We start from the raw sequence: 24,555 nt of genomic DNA, 5'->3' as shown, positions 1-24,555 counted from the left end.
ACACTTTTTTCGATGAACTAACCTAATTTGAGTACACTAGATAAACAAATAAAATTTTCATTCCTCTGAGAAACTCAAGGTCAATCACGTTGCAGATTCGTACTATGAGAATGTAGGTTGTCTTCTTTTCAGCAAATAATCTTGAATAGAAATAAATAAGATAGAAATCAAAAGTCAAACCAAAAAATTTGAAGTGGACCACTTTTCAAATTTTTCCCGAAAAAAAAAGAAAAAAAACTACCTGAAGAAGAAACACTTTTATTACTATACAGAATAGTCAAGGCATTAGTATAGAGAGTTGCAAAAAGTTCGGACAGACAGAAGTAATTAAAAAGAACAACTGTCTAGACATCAACGGAAATTAAAACTGAAATAAACATAACATCGAAATTCCATAAAGCAGAGTTTCGGGATCTACTTAACAATCCCCGCTTTCAAGAAAGGGGGGGGGGGGAGATTGTTAATTAGATTACTTGCAGCGAATTTTCGACCAATCAGAATGCAGCAAAAATCGAATTTAAATACAATTCTCTATTGCAAATCTACAGGGGTGGAGATTCTTTAGATGACACAATGGGGGGAGGGGGTGGAGATTGTTAAGTAGATCCCAATTTTGCTGAAAACCTATAACCCGACGAATTCAAGTGGAAACTGGACAAAGATTGGAAAGCGATTGGAATTGACGGTGAATTTCCATAGGTTCCAACATTCATAGGTTCCAAAAATCAGTCGCATAAGTTCCAAAATTTATCTTCTTGAATTCTGATTGGTTGAAATTTGAGCCAACGAATTTATGGATCGATTGTTTACTGTTCAACCAGCATTAACTCAAGCTGCAGAATAGTGACCGCCGCAGCCGCGCCAACGTGTTGCGAGCTTGCCACCAAAGGGTAGGACTCTATACGAAATTTAGGGTGCCGGACATCACGCCGACGGGACTTCAAGCCGAATCGTAAAATTAGGGACTTCAAGCCGAATAGTTCCTTAAAAACTCATGAAATATGATTAATTTGAAAACTTTTTTGAAGAATTTCTGAATTTCATGATCTTTCTTTACACCTTATTGGCGTTTTCATTAAATTAGGCCTCAAAATGATTTTCGGAAAGTTGAAAAGAAAAACATGGTTGCAGGCATTTTTCATGTTTATAATTTATGCATTTCAAAACCGGATGATTTTATAAGCGGATGCCAATCAGAAAGTTGTGCATTGTCATGATTAACGCTTATTATGGACTAAACATGCCTAAGTTTTTGAAAAGCAACGTTTTACAGATGATAAATTAGTGTTTTGAGGTGCTTATAAAGTTTTAATTTCGGCTTGAAGTCCCGTCGGCTTGTTGTCCTAGAACCCGAAATTTAGAGCCGGTTATCGCCGCGAAGCGGCGACGCGCGCGTAGCGCGCCCACCGGCGACCTTAAACCGAGACTCGGCTAATTTAGTCTTTTGGCCCATTGAAAAGATTTGGAACTTATGCGACTGCTTTTTTATTTTGGAAGCTATGGGACTGATTTTTTATTTTGGAACCTATGAATACGCACCGGAATTGACATGTACGAATTCGAACGGAGATAGGAAAAAAACACTTGAAATGAACACAAGAGGCACTTCCTAATGGTCATAAAAAACTTGACTTGACTATAACCACGGCGGGCAATTGCATCCGAAGCGTCGAACTGTTTTATAGTAAAATCTGCATGTTCTTCGCAGTATTCAAAAATTAGGCTAGCATAATTATTGGATAATCGACGATCTCGCATTTCGAACTTGGTCTGACAAAAAATTCAAGGTTGTTTGGCTTCAAATTTTGCATGCAAAAAAGCGTCGAAAAGCACTGATTGCTTATTTTAATTAATTCTGTCTGTCCGAACTTTTTGCTACTAATTATATAGTAATAGTGTAGAATTAAAATGAGTTACAAAATGAAATCAGTTACTCATTGGATAATCATTGGATACTCATTGTTTGAACAAATTGAGATAAAATCATTACATCAATAAAATCATCAGTTTAGGAATAAAAATAGAAGTAAAAAAATATTAGTACACCAGTAAAAATTGTAAAAAGGCAAAAACTATCAAAACACTGTCAAAGTGAACAAATAATTGAAAATCAACTAATCAAAACGGATTTCACGCCATAAATTTGTATGGGTACATATATGATTAGATTTTGTTTCAGTAGTGTAGAACTCATAGTGATTGTGTGGCAGACGTGTTGAACAACACCATTAGCAGCCACAGAACCAACAACTATCGCCCAGCCTGTGTAGAGGAGCTGACAAACTATTTGAAGTCGAAGAGGCAGCAGATATTGGCAATCAAGTATTGCAGAAGGGAAGTAACGACCGACTTGTTTAGTTAAGTCAAGTCAAGTTTTCATGACCATTAGGCAGTGCCTCTTGTGGTCATTTCAATTTTTTTTCCCCTCTCCGTTCGAATTCGTACATGTCAATTCCAATCGCTTTTCAATGTTTGTCCAGTTTCCACTTGAATTCGTCGATGGTCTTGCTTTGCACTGTTTCCTGTGGCCGATTGTTCCAGTCGAGAGCTGCCCTTATCGTGAAGAATTTTTTTCGCATTTCTAGATTTGCTTTGCGTACTACTACTTTACATGCGTACCTCTAGAATCCTTATCATTCCGCTCGAATAGTCCCGCAGTGGCATTCTTATCATAAAAACCATAGCAGATTATATACATTTCTATCAGTGTCCCTCTTTTCCTTTTGTATTCCAGCGATGATAGATTCAGTTCTTTAAGGCGTTCGTAATGGGATAGATATTTCATACCATTAACTAGACGCGTCGCTCTTCTTTGTACGTTTTCCAAGATCTTTTGATGCTTGATCAGCCTTGGGTGCCAGATTAAGTTCGCAAGTTCAAGGTGTGGCCGTATCAAGCATTTGTAGATGTTTAAAAATACTTGTTTCGTGACTTTAGTGAAGCTTTTCTTAATTACTGCTATCATACCGTTTGCCTTATTGGCTTTTTTAGTGATGTGTGTTTCGAATGTCAGTTTGTTGTCAAGCCAGATACCCAGGTCTTTTTCGAGTTGCACTTCTTTAATGTTTTCGCCAATGACTTTATAAATCCTCTTCATATCCAATTTCTTGGTTACTATTGTCATGTGAACACATTTGTCGATATTAAAGTACAAAAGACTTTGGCCTGACCAAATTTCTAGTGATTGTAAATATTCATGTATGCGTGTTACATCCGATTTTTCTTCGATTTGACGGTATAATTTCGCATTGTCAGCAAACAGATATATTTTTGACACCATTTTGTCCGGAATTGTGTTGATGTATATCAAAAACAGTACTGGGCCGAGTACTGAACTCTGAGGTATTCCACTTTTTACTGGCTGCCATGAGGATCTTGAGTCGTTAAATACCACTCTCTGTTGTCGTCCCGAAAGATAGTCTGTTATCGAGTTCAAGGTTCTTCCAGTTACTCCATACTGTCTAAGAACTCCGATTAGTCTTTTGTGTGGTACCGAATCGAAGGCTTTCTTGAAGTTCAAGTATATCATGTCGACATTTTCATGTTTGTCCATTGCCCTGGTGAAGTCATCAATTATTTTCAGGAGTTGTAAGTTCAGGAAATTAGTCAGCTACTCGGCACAGAAATGCTCGTTTTTCCAGCAACAGAACGGCTACTCTTCAAGAGCAAAGAAAACGACTCGGAGCAGCAAAAGAAACACTTGAAGTTGCACCAGAGTGCTGAAATGGAGCTGAAGTGTCTGCGATTGGTAGTGGCACACAAAAAAAGACCGTGAGGACTAATTTGCAAACTCAGGGGAAAACAAAACAGACCATCGCAGACAAGGAGGAAGGCATGAGCAGAAACTGAAGGCAGAGGAAGCGTCTGCGCTTCAGAAACAGGACTTTAAGCGAAACAAAAGCCGCAGCGAAGGCATATGGAACCAAAGTGAGACAAGGTTGTTCATAAAACGAGGAAATATCTCATAGAAAATGGGCTGCTGGCTGTGTCTTTTGAATGGTTTTTGCATCATGAGGAAAGAAACGTATGAATCAAAGCTGGAATCATTGTTGCAATCTGCTCGTAGTAGAAAAAGAGGCAACCACTGATGAGATTATTCTGAAAGTTGAGAAGGAACTTGAGGCAGCTCGTATGAGTTTTTTAACAAAACGCTTGCAAAATTTTTTGACAATTTAGAAACCAATACTAAAGATACCAGAGAAAATATTGAAAACATTGCTCTAGATCCGGATGAGCCCAGAATTGAAATCGCCTTACAGAAGCTGTACACCCAGGAGTCTCCGCCTGAAATTCAAAAAGCAACAATAAAAAAGCTTTTGAATATGGCGGGCAGCAAAGTACATTTCAAGTGTAATGACGCTTCCCTCGCTGTAATTCTGGCAAACCCGTGACTGAAAGAGTACGAGTTTGCTCTTATTTAAGAAATGCCGTTGGGAACCGAGTTGCAGCCAATGAATGACAAAAACGAATTGTGCCCATGTTGCCGCAGGAAAATAACATATAGATTGAAGGAGGTTGAATGCAAGAGTTGCCAAAACTGGTATCATCTAAAATGCGGAAAAAAATACGATGACGTGTTTGCATCAAAAACCGAGAAAGTCTGGTACTGTGAAAGCTGCTGCCGCAATAAGAACAAGGAGAAGGATACTCCACCAGAAAAAAATCTCCTCAGGTATGTGGATGACATTGTTAGAACAGTCAAAGGTGAGGCAATTTGTGTTCTCGATGCCGCCATTTCTCTTCATCCAAATCTGCAGTTCACTCTAGAGGAAACTAATTCAGAGGGGAATTTGCCGTTCCCGGATTTGAACACAAATGTATCGCAGGATAGGGGGGTAACCTGCAATTGGTATCGAGCTACAGGGACTATACTGAAGGATAGAAGCAGCGCCCCAACTCAATATAAGCTTAGTGTTATCCAAGGTACTGTACAAATAGTTTTTAGGAGTACATTTAACTGGGAGCAGTTTGTTAAGGCTCTGGAAACTATTAGGGCGCAATGGCTCAAAATTCAGTACCCTGAAAGTTGGTCTGCAAAGGTGGCGGCAGACGCCCTGTGCAAAATCATTGAGGGTAAGGGCAAGCCCCTGGATAGTGAAAGGAGTTTGTCGACGCAATCACCAAAGGATGTAAAGCCCGCAATGCTGACGGTGCAATCTAGGGGTAATCAAAGCCAATTTTTTGCAAACAGGTTACGAAATTTAACCAACGTTCAAGTGATTTTCACCACAAGAAAACTAGAATCATGTTTACCATCAATGAAGTCAGCATTTGCTAATGAACTCAAGTCATGAGTGGTTTAAAAACTCTTATGTAGTGGATGCACTTCCACCTATGTCGGACAAACTGTTCGACATTCGACTACTAAATTTGAGGAACATAAGAAAACAGACTCACCGGTAGGCCTCCACCTTCAGCAAGGCATTCATGAGGGAAATAGCGCAGAACTTAGTTGGGAATATATAGATAAGTCAAACGACCAAACAAAAACTGTTAACACTAGAGGCAATACATACCAGGAAAGAGAAACTGGGCTTGAACACTCGCGATGAGTTTAGGAGCAGGGACTTAACACTGAAAATTTAGTCCCAAAAAGTTTTTGGTTTTTTATTTAAGACATAAATGTCTAAATCGAAATTATGACTCAGAAACTTCCAGACAATTTATTTAAAAATTGTTTAATTGATATTAGAGGTTAAAATTAATTTAATCTAAAAAATAGTTTTAGAAATCAACTGTGATTGGATACTTTTTAACATGATGGGTTAGAACCAAATTTGATGACAATTATTGTAAACAAGATTTGTAAATTGATGTTTTATTGTCATTTAGATTTTTTTATTGTGAAAATCCTGACGATGCAAAGATTTGCGAAAATGTTTGAAATTTACTTTGTATCAAAAATCTCTAGAAAACTCTTTAGTTTTTCTTGAATGTTGATGTGATGATTTCAAAATTTTTTAAATTACTGGGCAACGAAATCCATTTTTCATTGACGTCAGATGAAAAGAAAACTTTTTTGTTGCGAAGCGGTTGAACAGTGGTTATCAAAAATTGTTTTCTTGTTCGTTGACTTATTCTATAATTCGCTGTCGGTAGCCTCAAGGCAATTATAAAAGCTTGTCTTTTGTTACCAAGATACTGATAATGATATGTTACACATTTCAACTCAATTCTTTTCTCAATTCCGATAAATGATTTATTTTTCCGTTGTTCGGCAGAAGAATTAATTTTTGATCTGAAAAAAATGCGTTTCCAATCCCAATTCAACTGCTTTTCTTAGGGCATCATTGAATTTGCCTCAATTTTCTCCAACTTGCTGCATAATCTAAATGATTTATAACTAAACTATGAAGCAAAGGAATCAAAGACAAAGTGGGAAGTTGTTGTCCAATAGTATCTATCATTTTTAGTTCCTTGGGCCATTTTTCGCATTTTTTTTTGTTTGAGATTGAATGAAAAATTAGAATCAAGAATGAGACTTAATTATTTGCATTCAGTTTTTTTTGCTATTTTTGATCTTTTTTGATAAGTCGGTCAATTTCCACATTTTGCCTATCATTTTTTTGACAAAAAGGTACAAAATCTGATTTTGATGCAATCATTTTTAACTGATTTTCTGCAAAATCTTAGTGAGTTTGAGCGAGGAATTTTAAGCGGATTCAGCGCATTATTTGAAGTTAGACATGACGCAATTATCATACGGTTGTCTGCATATTGCACCGAATAACATTCATGGGATATTCGTTTTTGTATATCAATGATATATAAATTGAACAAAAATTGACCTAGTACCGTACCTTGTGGCACGACTCTTTTAATTTCAATCCAGTCGGAAAATTTTTGGTTTACAATTACGCTTTGAAGGCGTTCACTGAGAAAAGTTTTAATTATTGTGTTTGCTTCTATTGAAATACCCATACAGTAATTTTTAAAAAAAAAGAAAATTATGAGAAAATGAGTCAAAACCTTTGAAAGATCCAACCAGAACTGCATGAACAAAAGTTTTAAAATCTATTTTATTGTGATTTTTTGCGGAACCCAAACTGAAATGGAGTCATCATAGTGTTTTCACTGCGTTCATTGAGTTTTAACCAAAATAAATTAATTGATCAAACCAATCATTGTGATTATTATCTAATAATCCAGCATACTAAGCCACATAGCAAGCCAAAGTGAAATTCAGTTTAGTTTGTGGGGGGAGTAGTAGTAGTCATCCTTGGTCTCTCTGGCTGAAAAATGGATTTCGTTGCCCACTACATTTCCACATTTTGCCTATCATTTTTTTGACAAAAAGGTACAAAATCTGATTTTGATGCAATCATTTTTAACTGATTTTCTGCAAAATCTTAGTGAGTTTGAGCAAGGAACTTTTAAGCGGATTCAGCGCATCAATTGAAGTTAGGGATGACGCAATTATCATACGATTGTCTGCATATTGCACCGAATAACATTCATGGGATATTCGTTTTTGTATATCAATGATATATAAATTGAACAAAAATTGACCTAGTACCGTACCTTGTGGCACGACTCTTTTAATTTCAATCCAGTCAGAAAATTTTCGGTTTACAATTACGCTTTGAAGGCGTTCACTGAGAAAAACTTTAATTATTGTGTTTGCTTCTATTGAAATACCCATACAGTGTTTTTTTTAAAAAAAAACTTTATGTGAAAAAGAGTCAAAACCTTTAAAAGATCCAAGCAAAACTGCATGAACAAAAGTTTTAAAATCTATTTTGTTTCAGATTCTTTCCAAATTGTAAATCATGCGTTGTGATGCATCACAAATGCATCTTGTATTGTGATTTCTTGCGGAACCCAAACTGAAATGGAGTCATCATAGTGTTTTCACTGCGTTCATTGAGTTTTAACCAAAATAAATTAATTGATCAAACCAATGATTTGGATTATTATCTATTAATCCAGCATATTAAGCCACATAGCAAGCCAAAGTGAAATTCAGTTTAGTTTGTGTGGGGAGGGTTTAAATGTCACGAAAAAGATACTGAAGAAAAGAACTGACAAAAACAAATTTTGAATAAAAATTCCGCCAAGCATGAGTATTCAGACACTTTCTTGTTTATTTGGAACAGCAGGACAGTATTCTGATTGCTGTTTAATCAGTCTCCGAAAGTTTGTGGCCAAAATCTTCAAAAATACCAATATCAAATAAGAAGTGTCGAAACTTTGGTCATATAGAGAATATAGGTAATTTCTTTGACTAAAAAGCTTGCCTTAGTTCAATTTTTTCGTGTTTGAGGACGGCATAAATAAAACGCATAAAAGATTGCCTTAGGCTTTCAGCACTACAATTCAAATCTTCAAAACGTGCATAAATTAATCCAGAAAACTGCCCTTTTTTATCGTCGAAATTATTCGATTTCTAACAAAAATGATATTGAAGGTGATCGGGAGTCAATATCGTCCTTGCTGTACAATTTTGTGTCACCAACGCAGTCACATCCAATGCGCCACGTGTATTTGCTTATATCTTCGTAATCTTTGATTTTTTTTTTCCAAAAATGCGAAAAAATAGTTTTTATTCGTCCATCTTTTTGCCGAATATCAATTTTGACCATATTTGCAAGTCTGCAATTCTGGTAAAAAAGTTTTTAAGACCTTCATCCTTGGTCTCTCTGGCTGAAACAGAGTACAGCACTAATAAACTGCTATCATATCTGCCCAGCAAACACTTTGATGAAAACAGAAAATTGTTTTTTTTGTAAGTTCCTTAAAGGTGGTAAAATTCTTAAAAACTCCAGATTTGTTTTGAACCTTTCATTTAAGTGTTGTTCGACGAATCTACTTAAGTGTTCGTTTCTTTCTCTTTTCCATCTCTGTCATTATAAATTTTTTGAGGCCATAACATGAACTTCCGTACACTAAGATAGGCACTATCATTGATATATAAAGATTGAATTTTGTTCTCCAACAATGATTAAACACATTCCTTTTGATTAAAATGAAAACTCCTATTGCCTTTTTACACGCTTTTTCGATGTGCTGGTCCCTTGTAAGGCCATTTGAAAATATCAACCCCATATCAGATTGCGTACACCTGCTTCTATGATTATCACACAAAACTCTTCACGCTACTGTTTATCGCAGCTTGCGCCATGTTGAAAAGCATTTGATTGGTTTCCGGTCATTCAAAAAGTGCGTTTAAATCATTTTGACTTAAATCGGTATTTGAGCCAACATTAGTAAGCTTTAGATGGTTGGCAACAAAATATATATATTTACGGGCAAATCGTTCACAAAACTCAGGAAAAGCAAAGGCGCCAAAATGCTTCCCTGCGAGACACCATTTGTTATTTTTGTTTCCAAAGATAAATCGTTATTGACTCGATCAAATTGGCTTCAATCTGTTAAAAAGTGTTTCAGCGAACTTAATAATTTGTCTTTAATCCCATCATTGAATTTGCATCAATTTGCTCCAACTTGCTGCATAATCTAAATGATTTATAACTAAACCATGAAGCAAAGGAATCAAAGACAAAGTGGGAAGTTGTTGTCCAATAGTATCTATCATTTTTAGTTCCTTGGGCCATTTTTCGCATTTTTTTTGTTTGAGATTGAAATGAAAAATTAGAATCAAGAATGAGACTTAATTATTTGCATTCAGTTTTTTTTGCTATTTTTGATATTTTTTGATAAGTCGGTCAATTTCCACATTTTGCCTATCATTTTTTTGACAAAAAGGTACAAAATCTGATTTTGATGCAATCATTTTTAACTGATTTTCTGCAAAATCTTAGTGAGTTTGAGCGAGGAATTTTAAGCGGATTCAGCGCATTATTTGAAGTTAGGCATGACGCAATTATCATACGGTTGTCTGCATATTGCACCGAATAACATTCATGGGATATTCGTTTTTGTATATCAATGATATATAAATTGAACAAAAATTGACCTAGTACCGTACCTTGTGGCACGACTCTTTTAATTTCAATCCAGTCAGAAAATTTTCGGTTTACAATTACGCTTTGAAGGCGTTCACTGAGAAAAGTTTTAATTATTGTGTTTGCTTCTATTGAAATACCCATACAGTAATTTTTTTAAAAAAAGAAAATTATGAGAAAATGAGTCAAAACCTTTGAAAGATCCAACCAGAACTGCATGAACAAAAGTTTTAAAATCTATTTTATTGTGATTTTTTGGGGAACCCAAACTGAAATGGAGTCATCATAGTGTTTTCACTGCGTTCATTGAGTTTTAACCAAAATAAATTAATTGATCAAACCAATCATTGTGATTATTATCTAATAATCCAGCATACTAAGCCACATAGCAAGCCAAAGTGAAATTCAGTTTAGTTTGTGGGGGGAGGGTTTGAATGTCACAAAGTAGATACTGAAAGAAAAGAACTGACAAAAACAAATTTTGAATAAAAATTCCGCCAAGCATGAGTATTCCGACACTTTCTTGTTTATTTGGAACAGCAGGACAGTATTCTGATTGCTGTTTAATCAGTCTCCGAAAATTTGTGGCCAAAATCTTCAAAAATACCAATATCAAATAAGAAGTGTCGAAACTTTGGTCATATAGAGAATATAGGTAATTTCTTTGACCAAAAAGCTTGCCTTATTTCAATTTTTTCGTGTTTGAGGACGGCATAAATAAAACGCATAAAAGATTGCCTTAGGATTTCAGCACTACAATTCAAATCTTCAAAACGCGCATAAATTAATCCAGAAAACTGCCCTTTTTTATCGTCGAAATTATTCGATTTCTAACAAAAATGATATTGAAGGTGATCGGCTCCAACTAAAGCGGGAGTCAATATCGTCCTTGCTGTACAATTTTGTGTCACCAACGCAGTCACAACCAATGCGCCGCGTGTATCTGTTTATCTCTTCGTAATCATTGAATTTTCTCCAAAAATGCGAAAAAATAATTTTTACTCGTCGATCTTTTTGCTGAATATCAATTTCGACTATATTTGCAAGTCTGCAATTCTGGTAAAAAAAATTTTAAGACCTTCATCCTTGGTCTCTCTGGCTGAAACAGAGTACAGCACTAATAAACTGTTATCATATCTGCCCATCAACAATTTTGATGAAAACAGAAAATTGTTTTTTTTTGTAAGTACCTTAAAGGTGGTAAAATTCTTAAAAACTCCAGATTATTTTGAATCTTTCATCTAAGTGTTTTGTGTTTTTTTGTGAATACAAACTCCATTCGATGACAAAAAAGTTTTGTTTGAAAAACCGCGATTTATAGAAGCCTAAATTTACAGCAAAACTTTGCTTAAAAATATGCAATCAATCAAATAGCAGGTCCTATAGGAACAATTAGCTACAAACATCAGCAGGAAATTTTGCCATGAAATCAGAGAAAAAGTAAAAAAAACAAATTGAGAAAAGAAAATTAAGAAAAAAAACAAAAAAATGAAAGCTAAAATTTCAAACAATTTCAGGAAAAAGATGCAAAACATCTGAAAAGCTACATCAAAAACCCAATCACATCAAACTGATCTATAATAAACTTGATACGCATTGTTAAGTGAACGCATTGACATCAATGACAGACAACAATAAACAAATTTGCCGTAGAATATTTGCAGTAAGACAAAAACTCAATTTTTCTTGAATTTCTACCCAAAAAATCCACACTAAAGAACCGCCGCAAAACTTTGATGACAGAAGAGTCAAGTAAAATTGCAAAAAAAAAATTCAAAAATAAAAAAAAAAATTTTTGAAAAAATTTTGACATAGGAAAAACAATACGCTATACAGTTGAGTCAACTTCAAATTAAAATGCTAAATCCTAATTGCACCAATAATCTAAATTTGAATCCAAGCACTTTTTAATTAAAAAAAAAACAATAAGAAATCTTGCACCCAAAAAAACTGAAAATTCAACGCAATTTTTTCAATTGCGAAAAAAAATGTCTAACAATTTTTACACTCTGAGAGATTACGAAAAGCACGATATAAGACTATTTGAAAACTTAAAGAGAGGTAGAAAAAGACAGTTGAAATCAATGTCACCAATAACCGTACCAGCAGCAGGACAGCGCTCCCTCGTAGTAGAAGATTGAAAACTTACCGGATAAGTTAACTCTCGACTAGCCGTGGGTCACTATCAGAGGAGTGGATCGCAGCCATGGTGGCGACACGACGCAGGTTTTTATTTTTGATCGATGATTGTTCGCCAAAAATTTCAACAGAAAAGGGAAAGGAAAACTTCTACGTGGTTAAAATCAACTTTAAAAAAAACGACCGGTTTCAGTTTTTTTTTGCAGTAGATACTATCCTGATGAAGTTCCAGGAAATAGTAGTAAAAATGGGCCCAATTGTTCTGATAAGAAAATTAAATAATATTGGAAGCCAAAATGGAAGGTGAAATGATGACAGACGAATGGAAGACGAATGTCTATCGAAAATAACTGCCCAGAAAACGCTGTAGATTTATCAGTATTGCAATACAAAGACTAAGCTCATATTGCACCAAAAGACAAAATGCGAGCATGGTCAGCGTTGAGTCCGATTTTAGATTGGGTCGAAGAAGAATCAATGAGAGAGAATTTGGAGAATGCCATCAAACAAACCATTGAATACAAATGGCCACTAAGCTAGAAGATATCAAACCCAAGGCTGCTTCAATTGCATAAAAGAGCATATACCGCGAACTTAGAACATTGAACCCACAAATTCTCGATGAAGCTCAAGAAATTACTTTTTACCAAGGAAAACAAAGCGACCTGAAAGCTCAAAATGAGGCAGGCTTAGAAGAGGCCCACAATTGCAAGGAAAACTCGAGAATCATTGGAATACCTGAGAAGCATGGCTTGGACACAAAAGAGCGGTGAACATTTCAAGACAACGAAAATTATAGCCAAAGTCAATGAAGTAGCTGCCGATATTGATTGTTAGGTATCAGAAGCGTCAACTAGAAAAAATTAACCACGAACGATGATTGAGCGTTTTTCAAGGAGAGCAGGACAAGACAGTACGCTACAGATGAAAGAAAGTAAAGTATTATAAGACCTCACAGCACTTCAAACTTTTAAAGCTGATAAAAAAATTTGCAAGGCCCTAATCAGCATAGTCACGTGAATTATCAATGCTCAACAAATACAAGAAAAGCGACGATATACACTGCATACGAAAGTCTACGAAGGCGGTATTGTCTTAGAATACTTCCTCAGTGCTGCTGAGAGCATTAACAGTAGCCTAAGAAATCAATTGAAATGGTGCTAAAATTAAAACTCTTACGTTGGAAACTGGTACAAGTATATGCAAGTGAGGAACTAGATGCGCTCTTAAGTAGTCTTGAATCATAACCAAAAAGTAGTTACGAAAAATGTGACAGGGCTTGATGAATCAGACAACCCTAACTGCCTTAAGTAGAAGGGTTTGAATCGTGTATCTCAAAATGCAGGTCTGCTTTGAAAAGAGGGAGAGTTATGATCCAATGGGATGAAAGCTGTGTGTCGTAAAGAGAGGCGAGTTATCGGTATTTCGAAAACTTGCAGAGATCAGCACGAATGTCGTTTGTTGAAAAATCGAATATGTTCTGAGTATAACCCAGTCAGATCACAAGTTTTCAAATGTAACACTAAATCTGAGGGCCATATTATCTACAGAAATTGTTTTTTGCCAGAAATGATAAACAAAAAAAAGTTCAATAAAAAGTTCCTATGAGAGCTGCAAATGCTAAATCACGGTCTGAAAACCTGGATGATTGTTTTGATAATTGCAAAGACATGTTTAAAAAAGTTTTGAAAATTACGCGCCAATAACAAAAACCGAGTTATTAACAATCAAAACAAGCAAAAATGGTTTGCAATTAGTCTTAAAAATAGTCGCCAAAAGTACACTTTATCATCACTTCTTTTGTAGCACCTCTTTTTTCAGAAAAATGTTTGGAGAATAAAACCATATATATTTTTTGTTCATTATAAGAAATTGATTTTAAATAAAAATTTTTCAAAAAGCTAATTTGTGACAAAAAAAACACTTCAAGCTAAACCTGAGAAAGTTATGAATTCAGTTACAAACAAGAAGTTTTTTTCGGTTTTTTTTTACATAAGATGTAAAAAATGTGTGTCTTCTCATTGCGAAAAAAACCACTAGCTCTCTGATGTTCCAACAATGGCTCTGAAATTGGATGCACTAGAAATTTCAAATATCTCACCATCAATTTAAATAAATACCTGAAACATACCAATTAAAAGGAGATACAAAGGGATCAGAGAATAAACTCTGATCTTTTTGTACGTAGTAAATAAGAACTTTAAAATCTGAATTTACTTTAAAACTATTGAAAGTGAGTCAGCAGTACAGTATCAGGATGTGGAGCAAAAGGGAAACTGGTTTGTTGAACATTCAGTTTTACCGCATTTTCAAGATACAAAAAGAGAAAAATGATTGCATGATGAAAAAAATGAAGCACGTAGAAATCAGGAGAAAAGTTTTGGTAACCCAACTGAGGCATAATCCAACTATTTGAATAAAGTTTGTAATAGTTGGGTTTTGCCCCAGTTAGATAACATTAATTCTAGTAACCAGATGATTGGTCATCCGAAATTGAGTCGGGACAACTACGCAAAAAGTTTGGAGCAGAAATTAAACCACGTAAGAAGGAAAGTTGGGCAACAAACCACAAGCGAGACGAAAAAACCCTAATGCTCATATTTCAATATCGAGCAAACCAAAGAGTCAACTGTTGGCAAACAAGGTGCGCAGCATCACCAACGCACAAATTATGTCGAGGACCGGGAACTTGAACCGCTCTTCTCTCCTGTAAGTTACACCTATGCTTTTCCTAGTTTCGATACATAGCAAAATATGCAAATTGAAAAACTGTTTTTTTTTGAAATAAGGATAATAAAGCACAACAAAAAATCAAAACTAAATTTAAGAATAATTTATTATTTTGCTGAAACTTTTTCGTTTTTTGTTCCTAAGTAAACAAAAAAATGTTTAAAAATTGGATTTACTAGAGTTTTCAGAGCTTGACAAAATTGCCCTTCAACGCTACATTTTATGTGCTTCAAAGGAATTAATTGTGACGTCGCTACAAAGTGTTGTAGAACTAATGAAAAGGTTAGAAGCAAGCAAACCAGAAGATGCGCAGAAACAAGATTGCCCGACACTAGCAAATGTATTTTTTTCCTTGTTGCCTGCGACGACTTCCGGATAAATTTCTCGATCTGTTTCAAAAATTTTGACAACTTCAGATTGATCTGCTTGTTTTCTAATTTGGTTGCATAAAAATTCTGGGCCCGAATATCTCGCATTTGTCTGCCCAAGTATGGCTGAACATGGAATATTAAGCAAATTTCTATAATCGATTTTTAGTTTTACGCTGAATTTTGTTTTTAATTGCTTGTATTCTAAAAAAATCTTTGAATCAACGTTAGACATAACACTAACCCTTCAGATGAACCTTCGGTAATCCGATTGAACTGATTGCTTTTTGTTTCATACTGGATCCTTTTCAGTTTGAATTTTTGATTTTTGATGGAAGAACTTTCTAAAAATTTTTTGTGTCGAAAAATAAATCCATCTGAAAAAGTTCGCCTTAAGGCTGTACGTAGACAGTAGAAGATTGAAGTCTGGGGTTGGGCTTTGACCCGAAGATGGAAATGGAATATCATGCGTGTTTTCGGTCGCTTTTATGGGTTGTGCAGTGCTCGAACAAGGCACTGTAGTAGTTTTGAAGAGTGTGACTCTGTGTCACTGGAGTGTGAGGGACTCCTGAGATGTGCTTTGAAGATGAATTATCGGACTTTTTGGTCCCGTACATATTTTGTTGGTCCACTTCACGCAATATCCGAAAAACGTTGTCTTTCTAGTTGGTTACAATAGATTCATTCGATAGGTTTATAGGAAAAAGCAACGAAAAATTAATCGTTCAATAATATCTGAGGGGCGAACTGATGCGCTCAAAAATCCTTCCAAGTCTTAGAAAACTGGTACAACGCGAAAAATGTTAGATCGAAATTTTCATAGCGCACTTTGTGCATACGAAGTACATTAGACGGTTTTGCAGTACTCGAACAAGGTACAGCAGTAGTTTGGAGAGTGAGTAGTTCGGCTTTGAGCTGAACTCTGTGTCACTAGAGTATGATCGATTCTGGAGATGCTTTCTGTAAATGACTTATTTGAAAAATGCGGGTGTAGTGAAAAAGATTGTGTCCAGTTTGGTTGAAAAAAATAATGAAGGAAAAATGTTTCCAAAAAAATAACAGTTTCGGAAATATTTCTATTTGTTGAATCAAAAACTATTTCGGAAATATCAAAAAACAAAAGAAATAGAAAGCAAAACAAAAAAAAAACAAAAAATAGATCTTACATTTGAAGAAAAATTGGCATTTGCAGAAGTATGGATTAAAAATAAGTAAATAAAACGCGAACCAAATTTTTAAAGAATGCCGAGGAATTTTACCAATGAAATTGATTTTTTAAAATCAAATTTTTCTGAACATTTTTTACAAGAATCTGCAAACGGTTACTTCGCTAAGAACAGGAATTCTTCTCCGCATATTTGAAAACAAAATAATTGTGAATTTAAGTTTTTGAAAAATATTTTTAAATCAGTAACAGAATTTTAAAACGTTACTAAGTATGACGTGTGTCTACATAAACGACTCATTCGTTAGTCAAAAAATAGAAATCAGAATCCTATTGTTTTCCTATAAAACCTTTTCTTTAGTATGGCCAAAACTATACACGCGCATCTGTTATTGAATTGTATCATTCAGCTAATTTCTATATTGTTTTTATTGACTTAAGGCCACCTATAAATTGATAATAGCTAAAAATTTTGATCAAAAAAAGTTGGAATAATTTTTCTACTACAAAACTAAAAGCTATTCAGATTTTTGACATCTTGACTGTGTTTCAATAAAGAGCTTACGAAATATAGATTTCAAAAATATCAATTGGAAAATTTTGACGGAATAAAAGCAAGTTGATTAAAAACTGAATGAATTGCTAAAAACACCCTTATTTTAAAAGAAAGTCATAGAAAGAATTATAAATTAATACTTCACAGCTTTAAACATAACAATTGCTTGAAAGTTATATGCTAGAAACACTTTTTCGGTCGAAACGCTTCTCGGTCGAACCCAGTCGAAATATTTTTTTTTCGGTCAAAAAAACTCCTCGGTTGAACTCGCTCGAACTCAGTCGAAACGTTATTATTCCGTAGAACTTAATCAAAGTTCCTTTCCTCGATCGAAATTGGTCAAAATGTTCTTCTTCGATCGAATATAGTCGAAATAACGACAACCATGTTCGATTCGGTCGAAACATATCCAGACTGAGTCGAGACGGTCGAAACCTACCCTTTTTTGGTTGAGTCGGTCGAACCATAAATCACATATCTCATCCCGGGTTATCTCATTGTTATCGTGAAAAAAAAAAATAGATGCAGTCAAATATCAAACAAAACTGCTCGTATCAGGGCGAAGCCCTGAATGTTCCGACTGCCTTTTAAGGTTTATGGAGCAGTAATAACATCAAAAAATTCAATGAAATAAAACAAAAGAAATTTTTTTTCTCTAAAATGTGAATTTTTTTTATGAAAATCATCCCCCCACACGCCATATAAAGTACAAAAAGATAAATTTCGCTCCTTGTAACAAACCAATTATGGCAAATAAGCTTCTTTTAACCAATTTGGAACGATTTCTAAGACGGATTAACTCTCCGCTTACGCGTTAATAGCGCGAAATATATCGCGCGTTAATTGTCCCAAATTGGCCAAAATGACCATCTTTAAACCCCCGTAACTTTACGAAAAATGATCACAGGTGAAATATCTTTTCAAATTTGAGCTCAAGACAACAATACTTTTCGAATGATATAAAAAAATTCCGTCAAAAATGGCTAGTTAACAAGTCGAAATTTGTCTGAAGAAAAAAAACCCACCCCGAGCACAAATATTCCGTTACTTTCGTATCGAAAGTCGGAACAAAAACGGATTTGAACCTAAAAGTGCTCCAATTAAGATCACTTAATTTGACATGAACTGAAACTAATTATTAAAATCAAGCAAAAGGACTTCCCCTAAACTATGATTGACGATATGGTGTGGTTTGCATTCTTTATTACACGAAGTTGATACACCTGAATATTTCGTGGATAGAATGGCTTGAAAAGTCATTTGACAATTAGGGACTTGTAAGATCCAATTAGGCTTGACGTTGTAGAAGCCAACAATTATTTGTTCCGACTTTCGATACGAAAGTAACGGAATATTTGTGCTCGGGGTGGGTTTTTTTTTTTCTTCAGACAAATTTCGACTTTTTAACTAGCCGTTTTTGACAGATTTTTTAAATATTATTCGAAAGCTATTGTTTTTTTGAGCTTGAATTTGAAAAGATATTTCACCTGTGATCATTTTTTGTAAAGTTATGGGGGTTTAAAAATTGCCATTTTGGCGAATTTGGGACAATTAACGCGCGATAAATTTCGCGCTATTAACGCGTAAGCGATATTTAATCCGTCTTAGAAATCGTTCCAAATAGGTTCAAGGAAGCTTGTATGCCATAATTGATTTGTTAATAGGCGCAAAATTTATCACTTTGTACTTAATATGACGTGTGGGGGATGTTTTTACTTAAAATCTCAAATTTTTTCAAAAATTTTTTTTAATTTTTTTATTACATTGAAAGTTTTCATCTTATTAATGCTCCATAGACCTTAAAAGGTAGTCGGAACTTTCAGGGCTTCGCCCTGATACGAGCAGTCTTGTTGTTTTTATAAGAATTTTTTTTATCATTTTAATGAGCATTATTTTAAAATATATCGGCAGCCCATTCTAGAAACTAAAAAGACTACTCCCAAACGCGATTCTTTTTTATCAATGAAAATTATGGATGAAAATTCCCGGTTTGTTAATTTTGTTTGGTTTTTTTGGGATAATTAATGCGCAATATAATCGTTCCATAACATCTGAGGGGCAAATTGAAGCGCTCAGAAATCAGTCCATAGTCTTAAAGACTGGTATAACGCCAAATACGTAAATTCGAATTTTTCATAGCGCACCAAGTGCATACAACGTACAGTTGAAGGGTGAAAACTGTTGGAAGTTGTGTATTTACTTTATCATTAGTGTATTCGGTTGTTATTGTGGGTTGTGCAGTACTCAAACAAGGTACAGTAGTAGTTTGAAGAGTGTGATTGGTTCGGCTCTAAGCTAAATTCTGTGTCACTGGAGTATGAAGGACTTCTGAGAAGCGCTTCATTGAATACTTATAGGATTTTTTGGTCCTTTAGATATTTTTTAAGTCGTTTTGCCGTCTCCGAAAATCTTTGACATCTCTCTAGAAGAAAGTTTGTCGAATATATGGTTGTTGTCAACAATACGGGTGTGTTGAAAAAGACTGTGTGCTGTTAAGACTTTGGAAACACGTTTTCGATATAGTTTACGGTTTCCAAAAATTATTTCACAAATATCAAAAAACAAAATAAACAGAAAAAGCAAAAAAGTGAAATGGACCTTATATCCTCTCTGTCATTTGAAGAAGTCTGGATTAGGAAATGGGTAAATAAAACGAGCAAAAACAATGAAAGATGACAAGGAGTTTCCCAAATGCAATTAAATTAGCTTAACATCAAATATTTCCGGAGTAACAGAATTATGAAAAGTAACAAAGCTCTCAGGCCTGAAAATTCCGACTGCCTTTTAAGGTTTTATGGAGTAATAACATCAAAAAATTAACTGCAATAAAATAAAATGAAAAAAAAATTTCTAGAATTTAAAATTTTTTAAGCAAATCTTCCCCCCACACGCCATATTAAGAACGAAAGGATAGATTTCGCTCCTTGTAACAAATGAATTATTGCAAATAAGCTTCTTTCAACCAATTTGGAACAATTTTAAGACGGATTAACTCTCCGCTTGGGCGTTAATAGTGCGAAATATATTGCGCGTTAATAGTGCGAAATATATTGCGCGTTAATTGTCCCAAATTGGCCAAAATTGCAATCTTTAAACCCCCATAACTTTACGAAAAACGATCACAGGTGAAATATATTTTTTTTCAAATTTGAGCTCAGGACAACAATAGCTTTCGAATGATCTTAAAAAATTTCGTCAAAAATGGCTAGTTAAAAAATCGAAATTTGTCTGAAGAAAAAAAACCTATCCCGAGCACAAATATTCCGTTACTTTCGTATCGAAAGTCGGAACAATCAGTAAATTTTATATTTCCTATGAAATCATTTCTCTTTGTTAGAAGTAGACACAGGCACCAAAGTTACTGCTAAAAGTGTTGAGCACTGAAATTGAGATGATCTTAACATTTCAAAATTAAAAGCGATTCAATTGTTTGATAGTGTTTCACTAAATCGCAATGGTATTTGCAAAAAATGTACTTCACCCATAACCATTTATTAAGTAGTCCAAATACCCAAATACGATGACTCAGAGTGATTTCTATGAGGTATTTCCTATGCGCAAACGCGTTAAAAGCGCGAAATTTATCGCGTTAATTGTATTAAATTGGCCTTAATGACAATTTTCAATTTCCCAAAACTTTCCGAAGAAAGATCACAGGCAAAATATTTTTTTATAATTAAGCTCAGGACATCAAATTCCGAATGCTATAAGAAATTCCGTGAAAAATGGCTAGTTAAAAAGTAGAAACTTGTCTTAAGAAAAAAAAACCCACCCGAGCAGAAATATTTCGTTACTTTCGTTTCAAAATTTGGAACAATAAATCAGTATTTTTTAACTTTAAGCAAGAAATAGCTTGAAAATTGCCCGACAAAAAAAAATGAATGAGAAAAATTAGAGCAGAGCGAGCTCTCCTTGCTGACAGTTCCGTTGTGTCGTTAAGTAAACGCATGGCATGATAATTGCCCGGGTTGAGGACCAGTCTCATGTCCAGACTTTGAGGATCGCGTCGCTTTTGGATTCAGACTCAAATTGCATAGTCGCGCCGAGAGATTGAGTCTGGAAACTCTGGAATTGAGTCGTAACGTGGGTCGCGAAAGTCTGGACATACCGAAATTTGGTCGCAATATTCTGGACATGGGCCGCAAAAATCTGGACATACCAGAATTCGGTCGCGACAGTCTGGACTTGGGTTGGAAGTTTGGACCAATGTCCAGGCTTTCGCGACCAAATTTTGGTATACCCAGACTTTCGCGACCCATACACGACTCACGTCCAAATTTTCCAGACCTCATGTCCAGACTTTCCAGACTCAAACTCTCGGCGCGACTATGCAATTTGGGTCTAAATCCGGATGCGGTGCCACTGTTGGCGTGACTCATGTCCAGACTTTCCAGACTTTATAAACAGACTTTCCAGACACAAACTCTATGCTAAACTATGCAATTTGGGTCTGGATCCGGATGCGGTGCGACCCATGCGCGACCATGGTGGTTACAGCGCGACTTTCGCGACTAAGTCTAAGACGGCGCGACTTTTCAGTCCAAGGCGGAGACGGCGAGACTTTCCAGACCAAGGCGGAGACAGCGCGATTTTCCGGTCAAAGGTGGAGACGGCTCAACTTTCCAGATCAAGGCAGACACGGTGTTTACACTCTGATGGCTAAAGTTGCGCCACATCCACCACGGTGGCGAAGAATTAGTTCTTGGTGGCGCCGTCTCCGCCTTGGTCTGTGAAGTCATGCCGTCTCCACCCTGGTTTTGAAAGTCGCGCCGCATCTACCTCGGTTGCGAGGAATGAATTCTTCTCGCGCCATCTCCGCCTCGGTCTGAAAAGTCGCGACGTCTCCGCCTTGGTCTGGAAAGTCGCGCCGTCTCCGCCTTGGTCTGGAAAGTAGCGCAGTCTCAATCTTTGTCGCAAGTAAATGATTCTTGGTCGCGCCGTCTCCGCCTTAGTCTGGCAAGACGCGCCGTCTCCGCCGTGGTCTGGAAAATCGCGCTGTATCCGCCTTGGTCTGCGCCGTCTGCGATCTGATTGCTAAAGTCGCACCGCATCCATCACGGTCGCGAAGAATTGTTTTTTGGTCGCGCCGTCTCCACCTTGGTCTGAAAAGTCGCGCTGTCTCCGCCTTGGTCTGTAAAGTCATGCCGTCTCCACCCTGGTCTTGAAAGTCGCCCCGTATCTACCTCGGTTGCGAGGAATGTATTCTTGGTCGTGTCATCTCTGCCTCCGTTTGAAAAGTCGCGACGTCTCCGCCGTGGTCTGGAAAATTGCGCCGTCTTTGCCCTGGTCGCGAGGAATTGATTATTGGTCGCGTCGTCTCCGCCTCGGTCTGAAAAGTTGTGCTATCTCCGCCTTGGTCTGGATAGTCGCGCCGTCTCAACTCTGAACGCGAAAGTCGCGTCACTTCCACTACGGTCGCGAAGAATTGATTTTTTGTAGCGCCGTCTTCGCCTCGGTCTAGAAAGTCACGTCGTCTCCCATTCGGTCCCAAAAGTCTTGAAATTGCAATTTTTGGTCACGCTGGTCAGGCCGGTCGCGCCGTTGATTTTTGAGTAGCGCCGTTTCCTGAGTCGCGTCGTATCCACCTCGGATGCGAAAACCCCGAAAGAGTTTTTCTTTAGTCGCGCCGTAAAGAGTTTTTCTTTAGTCGCGCCGTCTCCGCCTAAATTTTGTTTAGACATAACTTACTTCAAACCATTTAAAGTGCAATCAAAACTTTCAGCGTTTTTCTTTCACAAAAAGTTTTATCTATTTCAATCTGTAATGAGCATATTATAGTATATTCGTTTTGCAGTTTTTGCCAAACTACTTTGAGTTCCCGGGTTGAGAAAAAATGGTTGTCATACATTTTTCATATATGAAAAAAATGCTTATTATACTCTTTCAAACAATTTCAAAGAGCAAAAGTATATGTATGAAAACATCAAAATAAGCATTTTTCCATACTATGAAATTTTATGATAAGCATTTTTCCATAAATGAAAATTCAAAAAATTTTTGTTTCGAAATTTCGTGTTTCAACCGAAACACTAGCCAAGGATTTTTTGTCATGAGAAAACCCAGAGTGTAACTGGCAGTTACCACGCAGATAAACTGCATTTGGTGGTTTTAGCCATAAAAGTTAATTTTAACATTTTCACATGGAAATATGTACCAAAAAAGTAACTTTTTTTACAAATTTATTTTTATCGTTTCAAATGAAACAAAAGATAATAATCGTGTTTACAAAAAAAACCCGAAGATAATAATCGTGTTTAGTATAATTTTTGGGTCTTTTGGGTGAGAAACTCATCCTGGACTACGTTATAAATACAAAAAGGTCAAATTTTGCATGCAAATTTTTTTCCGTAAAATTTATATTTTAGCACAAATGCAAATTTGCAGCCAAAAAAGGTATTAAAAGATTTTACCTCAAACTTTTGTTTTTGTTTATGAAAAAAACGCATATCATACAATTTTCATATAAGAAAACTTAATGAAAATCAGTTTTCTGACCGAAATTAAAATTATATTTTTGATTGTCAATATGCCCTCTATCATAGATATACTTATTTAAATCTATTTAAAGTTACCCAGACAAGTTTTTTGGTGATTTTTGAAAATTTTATTTTTTCTATGACAAAATGATTATTTTATAATTTTCATACATGAAAATTGTATGATACGCTTTTTTTCTATAGACTTCATATATGAAACTGTATGATAAGCATTTTTCTTCTATGGACGTCAACCCGGGCTACCTGAAAACTATCAGTGCACTAAACACGTTTCACAGTTATGTGGATTGAAACATGCTATATTGACCAAGTTTGAAAAAATAATGTGCAAAATCATTAGTAAAATTTGCGCGTCAAAAATAAATGAGACAATTTCCTTGTTGTTTGAATCATCTTACTAAACGCAAAAGAAATCACTTTGTACCTAACTTATAAAACGCATGGAGTACAAGATTTCAAAAACAACAACTTTTACTTTTTTGAATCTTATTTTTGGATTTTTCTGCAATAATTGTTTTTTTTATTTTTTAGAATTGTTGCAAAGGGGTGAAACATTATGCAATCAAAAAATTGGAGTTATACGATTAACAAGTTGGTTGGAACTTTGCACTTGAGTTTATTTAAGTTTTTTACTTAAGCGAAAATAGCTGGGAAAATTAAACGTCAGATGGCGTCAGTTGATACATTAGGTAAAGCCGTATGTATTAAAGAGATTTGGATTTAGTTTTTAGCTCCAGTCCCACAATCACGAAACTTTTGGTTTCGTCAAATTTATTTTTTATAAAAAATGCATCAAGATCTTTTTTCGCTACTAGCAGCATTGAGCTATTCTTGATGTTTCTACCACTTCTGGAGTTGAGTCGGAAATCTGGAGTTTGCTCTGTTTCTTTCTCCAGCCGAATTTGACTACCTTGAAGAAAGCTCGCGAGGAGTCAAATGTGGTATCATAATATAACCCTTTCAGTCATGATTTGATTTTAAAAAGCTGAAAAAGATGTCTCAAAATTAAGAAAAAAAACTAACAGCTGCTATGCTATCCAAATTAATATACTCATTACCACTCTTTCGTGAATTTTTTCATCCTATTCACTCTTCCTTTAAAAAAAAAAAATAAGCGAGAAACTTAGACTACAAAACAGAAAAAATAATGATTTAATTTTTTTAGTTTCATACTTTGTCTTTTTAAAAATAGACT

At 35.5% G+C, this 24,555-nt stretch overlaps 1 protein-coding gene across 2 annotated transcripts in view; it reads right to left on the bottom strand.

Moving 5' to 3' along the window:
• Positions 1-24,555, bottom strand: part of LOC134845453 (phospholipase DDHD1-like) — a 332,903-nt gene that overhangs the window by 115,024 nt on the left and 193,324 nt on the right. The gene's annotated exons all lie outside the window — the stretch shown is intronic.

Source organism: Symsagittifera roscoffensis, chromosome 5 (genome assembly GCF_963678635.1).
Source record: "Symsagittifera roscoffensis chromosome 5, txSymRosc1.1, whole genome shotgun sequence".
Lineage (NCBI taxonomy): Eukaryota > Metazoa > Xenacoelomorpha > Acoela > Convolutidae > Symsagittifera > Symsagittifera roscoffensis.
This window is presented reverse-complemented; position numbering and strand designations above follow the sequence as displayed.